This window comes from Myotis brandtii, unplaced genomic scaffold (genome assembly GCF_000412655.1).
Source record: "Myotis brandtii unplaced genomic scaffold, ASM41265v1 scaffold205, whole genome shotgun sequence".
Taxonomy (NCBI): domain Eukaryota; kingdom Metazoa; phylum Chordata; class Mammalia; order Chiroptera; family Vespertilionidae; genus Myotis; species Myotis brandtii.
In genome coordinates, this window is record NW_005357638.1 from 652308 (window position 1) to 659999 (window position 7692).

Sequence of the window (7692 nt, forward strand, 5' to 3'; positions counted from 1 at the left end):
AGGTATTAGAGCTCCAAGATGTGAGGAAGGAGAAGCCATCTCTGAAAATTTGAACTGAGTAGAAGCAGAGGAGTACAGATGACTCTGCTTGTGAAGGAACTATCAGCTGTGAGTTAAATGCCTTCACCCAGGAAGCCATATGAGGGAGCGGCAAAAAGAACATGTTTATGAGCTTCCTATGGAATCCTCTTTGCGAAGCTTTGAAAGTGTGCAGCCATTCTCCCAAGTCTTCAGTTTTCTATCATCTGCTTTTCTGTTAAATTGGATCTGCATATAATCTATTGTCATCTTCTGCAGCATAAAGGAAGCCTTCTCATTGTTCTACTTCAGATTTGGACCCTTTTATCAGTGGCACTCTGGTTTTCTTATCTACCTGTCACTTTTTTAATGCCTTTGGTTGTTATCTTTTTATTCTCTTAACCCCCACCAAGTTACACTTCTCCATTTTCTGACCTCTGGGCTTTGTTGCTCAGGAGGGTTCTGAAGGAGAGTTTCTCTTATTGGACAGGCCCAATCTTCTCCTATCTTTAGCCTACTTGACTCCAAAGAAAGGAGCTTCTTTTTAACTAGGTTCTGTGGTGGAGACTGTTTCCTGTCCCACACAGTGTGCAGTGGGTGCCAGCCCTCGTGGAGGCTTTGTGATTGCTACCCTGAGAAAAAGCTTTCTTTCCTCCTCAGTACTGCCTGCTGTTTTCTGAGCTTAACTCCTACACATACCCTGCATTCCAGCCCAGATTCTTCTGTTCCCATCTGTTGACAATGTCTTCTGGAGCATTTTTTGCTGTGGAAAAAATCATTGGTAATTAGGAGAGAACAGAAAAAGTAGTCTCTCATTTGGCATTGGGGGAAAAAAAAGGTTTATCATAAGTAAAACTGACTCTACTTTAGGTACACTGATTCGTGGATGTGGATAGGCAGAGATGTCATCACAATAGTCTCTTGAGCTGACAAGAAAGGACACAGAGGAATTCCCATGTCCTTTGTCTTCCTTCTATAACCATACTGTAGAATCTATTGCAAAAGGACAGGCTTTCCTTCATTTTCCCCCTTTAGTAAGTACATTTTTTTAAAAAACACCAAAGAAAAGAGGGGTTCCTGATTCACACCTAAAGGTTTGGTTTTGTCTTGATGCTCTACAGCACAAGACTGTCTGTTGCAGCTCTGGTCTTTGGAACCAAAGCCAGGCATGCTCAGCCCATTGTCCAGGCACCACACTACTAAAGCAGGTGGACGTGTGGCCTCCTCACAACATTCTCACAAATCAGGGTGCAAGTCGGAAACCCCCTGGTACATTGCTGTACCATCCTGTCTTTTTACCTGATTTCTTCAATAGCCCAAAGAGGTGGGGAGATAGCCTTTTTACTTTAATTTTTAAATGTATTTTTATTATTGATTTCAGAGAGGGAGAGAGAGATAGAAACATCAATGATGAGACAGAATCACTGATCAGCTGACTCCTGCATGCTCCACACTGGGGATTGAGCCTGAAACCCAGGCAAGTGTCCCTACTGGGAATCGAACCATGATCTCCTGGTTCATAGGTTGACACACTGAGCCACACCAGCCAGGCAGGACAGCCTTTTTTAATGTCTCATATGAGCACACATCAAATTTCCATGCACTGAAGCCCACATATCACCACTTGGCAATATTTTAGAATAAGAGCCCATCATTATCTATGGCTTATTGCTATAATCCTAGCCTACTAATCTGCTTTTTTCCGTATTTTTCTATTCTGTTCTCACCTGTCACTGCTGGTGCTGTCACTTCTCTCAGATTCCTTGCCTGCTAAATCCAACCTAGAACACACTGTCTATAGCAGAGGACATCCAAGCCAGTTCTGGGAATTTGTGACTGCCCTCTGCCAGATACCTTCTGATTTTTCTTCCTCCTGATATTTCTCTTGTTTCTTCCTCCTGTTAGTTTTGTGCTGCTATGTTAGAGTGCTCTTAACCAGGAAAGGCTATAACTTAGTCCAAAGATCATCATTCTCCTGACTCTAGATATAGAACACCTGACATTGACTTAAAACATCTACATATTCAGGAATGCATGAGATCTTGAAAAAGCCTACAGTCTGAAATCATTTTCACAAAATAAGCAGCCTGCTTTTGAAATGCTGGCTCTCCCAGCACCTATATCCCTGACTCACTGGTGACTGGGATTCAACTGCCACAATACCATCAGGTCCCATAAAGCACATCTGTGTTGCCTCCTCTCTCCTCTGTGGCCAACCAGGAGGTAGCAAATGAGGTTTCAGACTAACATGATACCTAATTCATGCTTTCCGATAACCTTATCGATATTACTGCATTTATGGTCTTCTCAAAAAATCAGTTGTTCCCTATTCAATGTTACAGATTTTTTTTTTATTAAAACACAAGGGACAGCTAAGGAAAGTGAGACAAAGTGTTTTATTTCTAACAAAATTAAATTTTAGAAAAAATATGTGTACATATATTTGGAACTGTTGAATTGCCAAGTTTTCTGTACAAATGTTTTTGTAATTAAACTTTTGTATTTTTTTTGTTTTTTAAGAAGTCAATATGCTTGCTTGACATCTGCCTTATTAAAACTTTTATGTTGAATCCATCCTATTCAATTTTATCTGCATTGTAATGAAAAAACTCCTACCTCTGCCTTTTCATCTTAAAGATTGTCAACCCTACATTAATTATTAAGTCTGTTATGCTTTTAAAACAGTAACACATTCATTTTACTAATTTCTTATTCAAAATGTATCTCAGCCTGTTTGAGAATTCAGCTCTTTTAAAGTATTTTATAACAATACCATGAGCTGTAATTCATTTTAATATAGCAGTAGTATTCTGGAGGCAACTTAAAAGAAGTCTGATTTTTCTTTGTTGTTGTTTTTTGTTAATCCTTACCTGAGGATATTTTTCCATTGATTTAGAGAGAGTGGAAGGGAGGGAGGGGGAGAGAGAGGAAGAGAGAAAGACAGGAGAGAGAAAGAGAGTGAGAGAGAGAGAGCGGGTGAGAGAGATACATTGATTGGTTGGTTGCATACCACATGCATCCCAACTGGCCCAGGTATCAAACCCGCAACCCAGGTATGTGCCCTTGACTGGAATTTGAACCCGAGACCCTTCTGTCCACAAGCTGACACTCTTAACCACTGACCAACACCGGCCAGGGTAGAAGTCTGGCAGTGTGGCTCAGTTGGTTGGAGCGTTGTCATTGGAGTGTCATATCCCATACACTGAAATGTGGAGGGTTTGATCCCCAGTCAGAGGTGCATGGGGGAGGCAGCCCTGACTGACCCAGGATTGAACCTGCCACCTGGGTATGTGCCCTGACTGGGAACTGAACCTATGACCTTTCAGTGTATGGGACAACGCTCCAATCAACTGAGCCACAGGGCCAGGGTGCCACCATGCTTTTAAAATCCTAGGGTGAGGTCAACTGGCTTCCTCAGCCTGATGCTGTCCAAGAAAACAGTTGTGTGGCATTGGGCAAGATTTGCTTTGTTCCAACACTAATTTCCTTTTTTTTTTTTTTTTTAGTTGGTTTTTGTGTTTTTGATTAATCCTCATTGGAGGATATTTTTTTCCATTGATTTTTAGAGAGAGTGGAAGGCAGGGAGAGAGGGAGAGAGGCATTGATTGATTGCCTCCTGCATGTGCTCCGACCCAGGCCGCGGATTGAACCTGCAATCCAGGAACATGCGCCCTTGACCAAGATTCTAACCCATGACCCTTCGGTGTGCAGGCCAACACTCTAATCATAGAGCCACACTGGCCAGGGCTAGTTTTCTCTTCTGACCTAACACAGGCCTCAGCAATTTTACACTGTTGTTAGAAAGATAGAATTGGCTTAACAGAATTGACCCTACTTGGGAGGATATGAAGACTTTGCTAAATGAATACCAAAAACTATTGAGGTAAATCAGGATTGGACTTGACAACAATTTAACAAACCCAAATCAGCAAAAGATTAAACAAGAAATGTGTCTCTCTCTCAGAAAAGTATTCCAGAGGTTGGCAATCCAAGATCAGTATAGAGCTCCTCTGCCCCATAACATGGTTCCATTTTCAACGTCACCTCATGGTCCAAAATAGCCACTTGTCCATTAGTCATCATTTGAAATTCTTGGCAACATAAAGAAGAGGGCAAGGACAAAATGGGAAAATCTAGCTGAGTCAGCATACTGTAAAGAGTCTTTCTGGAAATCACATTCACCCCTTCCAGAACTGTCACATGACTAACAGCTAGCTATAATGGAGGTCAAGAAATGTCATCTTTCCTTGGATATTACTGCCCCCAATAATAAGCGGTTTTAGTTGATAAAGAAGGAGAAAATGACTATAGAGTAGGCAACTGACAGCTCAATTCATGATTCATATTTCTGACTCCATGTGCATGCGCTAAGGCAAGGCATGTTGTATTAGTGAGCAGGATACATTATCTTGCCTTTGCCTCTTGGCCATCTGGGAATGATCATATACTTCTCTTTTTTTTTTCTTTATTGATTAAGGTATTACATATGTGTCCTTATCCCCCCATCCCAACCCCCTCCAAAGCCGTTCATGCCATCATATACTTCTTTGGCACTTTTCCCAAAAAAACAGTTGAAAACTAGCTGCATTCTGAATCAGCATTTCCTGTCCCCACCTTAGCTTCTCTCCAACCCCTCATCAGCTGGTGACCAGTCTTTTTTATTAAAAGTCAGCATAAACAGGCCCTGACCGGTTTGGCTCAGTGGATAGAGCATCGGCCTGCAGACTCAAAGGTCCCAGGTTCGATTCCAGTCAAGGGCATGTACTTTGGTTTCGGGCACATCCCCAGTAGGGGGTGTGCAGGAGGCAGCTGGTCGATGTTTCTCTTTCTCTATCCCTTTCCCTTCCTCTCTGTAAAAAATCAATAATATATATATTTTTTAAAAAGTTAGCATAAACAGGTGGTAATATTTCCCCCATTTTCTAAATGTTCAGCATCTGCTAGATTAAGACAACACCAGGATAATCTTTCCCTGAGGGTGGAGAAAGTGAAGTGTTGCTTGGTAGAAAAGTGCAGAACAGCCTCGTGCCCTCTAAAAGGATTTCATGCAACTGACAGTTCTGAGTCAAGGGCTTTTTCTTTGTTTTATTTATTTACCTTTTGACACATAGTCTGCACTCAGAAATATACCTTATCTACAGAAATAAACACTTGGCTCACATGTGAGCTCATAGAGGTCAGGATTGAGAGTAACAACTGAGCCATGGCCAGCTTGGCAAAAGTCAGAATTATTTATCACTAGCTCCTGTGTTCTCTGATTCCATTCACTATTTGGGACTACAAAAGTGTTTCTAAAACATGGTTTCTGCCGCTAGGGTGTTACAGTCTAGTGGGAAGGATAGAGATGTGCATAAATAGTTCCAGCACAGAGCACCCTGTATTAAGAGCTTTAATAGAGGAAAATGATTTTTGGAAAGTGAAAGAATTGCTTGAATCTCACTTGATAACAGATGAATTTTCCATAATTGCAAAAGAGTTTGCAATGGGGAATTGCCGGGAGCCGATCCATCCTTGCTGTTTCAAGGGACCTGGCATATATGGCATACTGTTCTTAATATGTTTGCTCACCTTCTTGGTGCTATGTGTTTTAACCAAGGTCACCTCTCCGAGAAAGGTTGTTTCCCCAGGTGGGGATTTTTCCCTGAGGTTAGGGAGGGGATACAAACCCTTAACTAAGTGCCAGGCGGGTAGTTAATCACTTTAACTACAAACAATCACGCTTAAGCTACATAATCTTTACTCCCTGGAATGGAGATAAGAAACGCCCTAACCTTTGCAATAGAAATTGACAGGATTAAAATCAACTGGTATAAATACAGATGTAACAAGACAACAGGACAACAGAACTTGGCTAGAACCTAGAAAGAACCTAGACAGAACATGGCAGGAGAACCTACACAAAACCTGGCTGAAGAACCTAGAGACAGAACCCAGAGACAGAACCTAGAGACAGAACCTATCGAGAGAACATGGCAAAAGATCCTGGACAGAACCTGGCTACATAACTTGGCTGGAGAACCTGGATAGAACTTGGCTGGAGATCCTGGAGGGAGAACCTCACTATGCTGATCAACTGAACGCTGACCCCGTGTCATTCCTTCTTCACCGACTCCGTCCACACCTTTGGGGACCCCTGGACCCCGCTGGGGTTGGACCCCAGCAGGGAATAGAGCAGAGTCTTGGGTGATCAGCATCTTAACTAATAAGGACTTTATCTGAAATTTAAATGAAATATAAAAGTCTAAACTGATAACCATTAGAATTTTTCTAGTAAAAGTTGAGGTTTCTGGAGATAAGAGTAGTTAGATTAATTGTAATTTAAATAAATGGTTTTTTAAAGTATGCTTTTGACTTAATAGATCATTAAATAAGTTGTTAAAAATTGTTTAATTAAATTGAAAAACTATCAAAATATGCTACATATAATAAGGGTAAGTATTAAATTGTAAAACTTTCATGCACATGTGCTGGATTACAATGTAAAATTTATTTCTTATCCTGGGGTCAAAATAAAGACAGTCAATGACTATTTCACTGCCTCTGAAATTGGATGGAACTGCTGGGTTCAAGTTTGGGCTCTGCAGTTTTCTACTTGTGTAATCTTAGGCAAGTTGCTAAAATTACTGGGGCTCAGTTTTCTCATCTGTACCGGATACTTATAGTTTGTATTGTACAGACTTTTTATATGGATTAAATTAATTAACCCATGTAAAACACTTAGAATAGTGTCACAAAAGACACCTAAAAATATTAGCTATTACAATTCACAAAAGAGTCAAAGGAAAAGATAATAGACACATATTACTAGGTGTGCCGGTTAATAATGCAGATTTTGTAATCAAAGAAAACATGATAATTTCAAGAGAAACATCAGAAGTGCTTTATTCAAAGTAATGTCCAATGCTAGCTAGCTACACATTTCCCCCATCTTTTAGGTAATTTGTGGATACTGTCCCAATAGAACTTTTCTTGTTTTGAGGCAAACCATTCAGAGACCCAATTTTCCACTTCTTCGTACATTTTGAAGTGCTGCTCAGAAAGTGCATGTGCCATTGATTGGAACAAGTGGTAATCTGAAGGAGCAAGGTCTGGTGAATATGGTGGGTGGGTTAATACTTCCCAGGCAAGATCTTTTAACATGTCTTTAACTGGTTTTGAAGTGTGTGATGGTGTGTCGTCATGAAACAAAATTACTTTGCCGTGTCTTCTGGCACATTCTGGTCGTTTCACAATCAAAGCGTGGTTCAAATTGATTATTTGTTGTTGGTAGCGATCAGTATTAATGGTTTCACCTGGTTTTAGAAGCTCATAATACACCACACCTTCCTGATCCCACCAAACACAGAGTCTTCCCAAAGCAATTTGATCTTGCAGTCGATGATGTTTGACCTGGATCAACCCATGATTTTGTGCCTTTGGGATTCTCAAAATAAATCCACTTTTCATTGCCAGTCACAATTCGATACAAAAAAGACTCTTTCGTGCCATTGAAGCAACATTTTTTTTTGCATTTTATTTTTTTTTAATTTTGTTTTATTGCTTAAAGTATTACAAAGAGTATTATATGTCTCTCTTTTTTTTCTCCCCTTGACCTTCCCCTGACCTCCCCTACCCCCCAGTGTCTTGTGTCCATTGGTTATGCTTATATGCATGCATACCAGTCCTTCGGCTGAT

At 40.6% G+C, this 7692-nt stretch overlaps 1 protein-coding gene across 3 annotated transcripts in view; it reads left to right on the forward strand.

Moving 5' to 3' along the window:
• Positions 1-108, forward strand: part of HMG20A (high mobility group 20A) — a 131080-nt gene extending 130972 nt beyond the window's left edge. For all 3 annotated transcript variants that reach the window (XM_005865318.2, XM_014538912.1, XM_014538913.1), the window contains one exon: positions 3-108. The gene's annotated coding sequence lies outside the window, so the exon portion shown is untranslated. The remainder of the gene's footprint in view (positions 1-2) is intronic.
• The last annotated feature ends 7584 nt before the right edge of the window (positions 109-7692 follow it).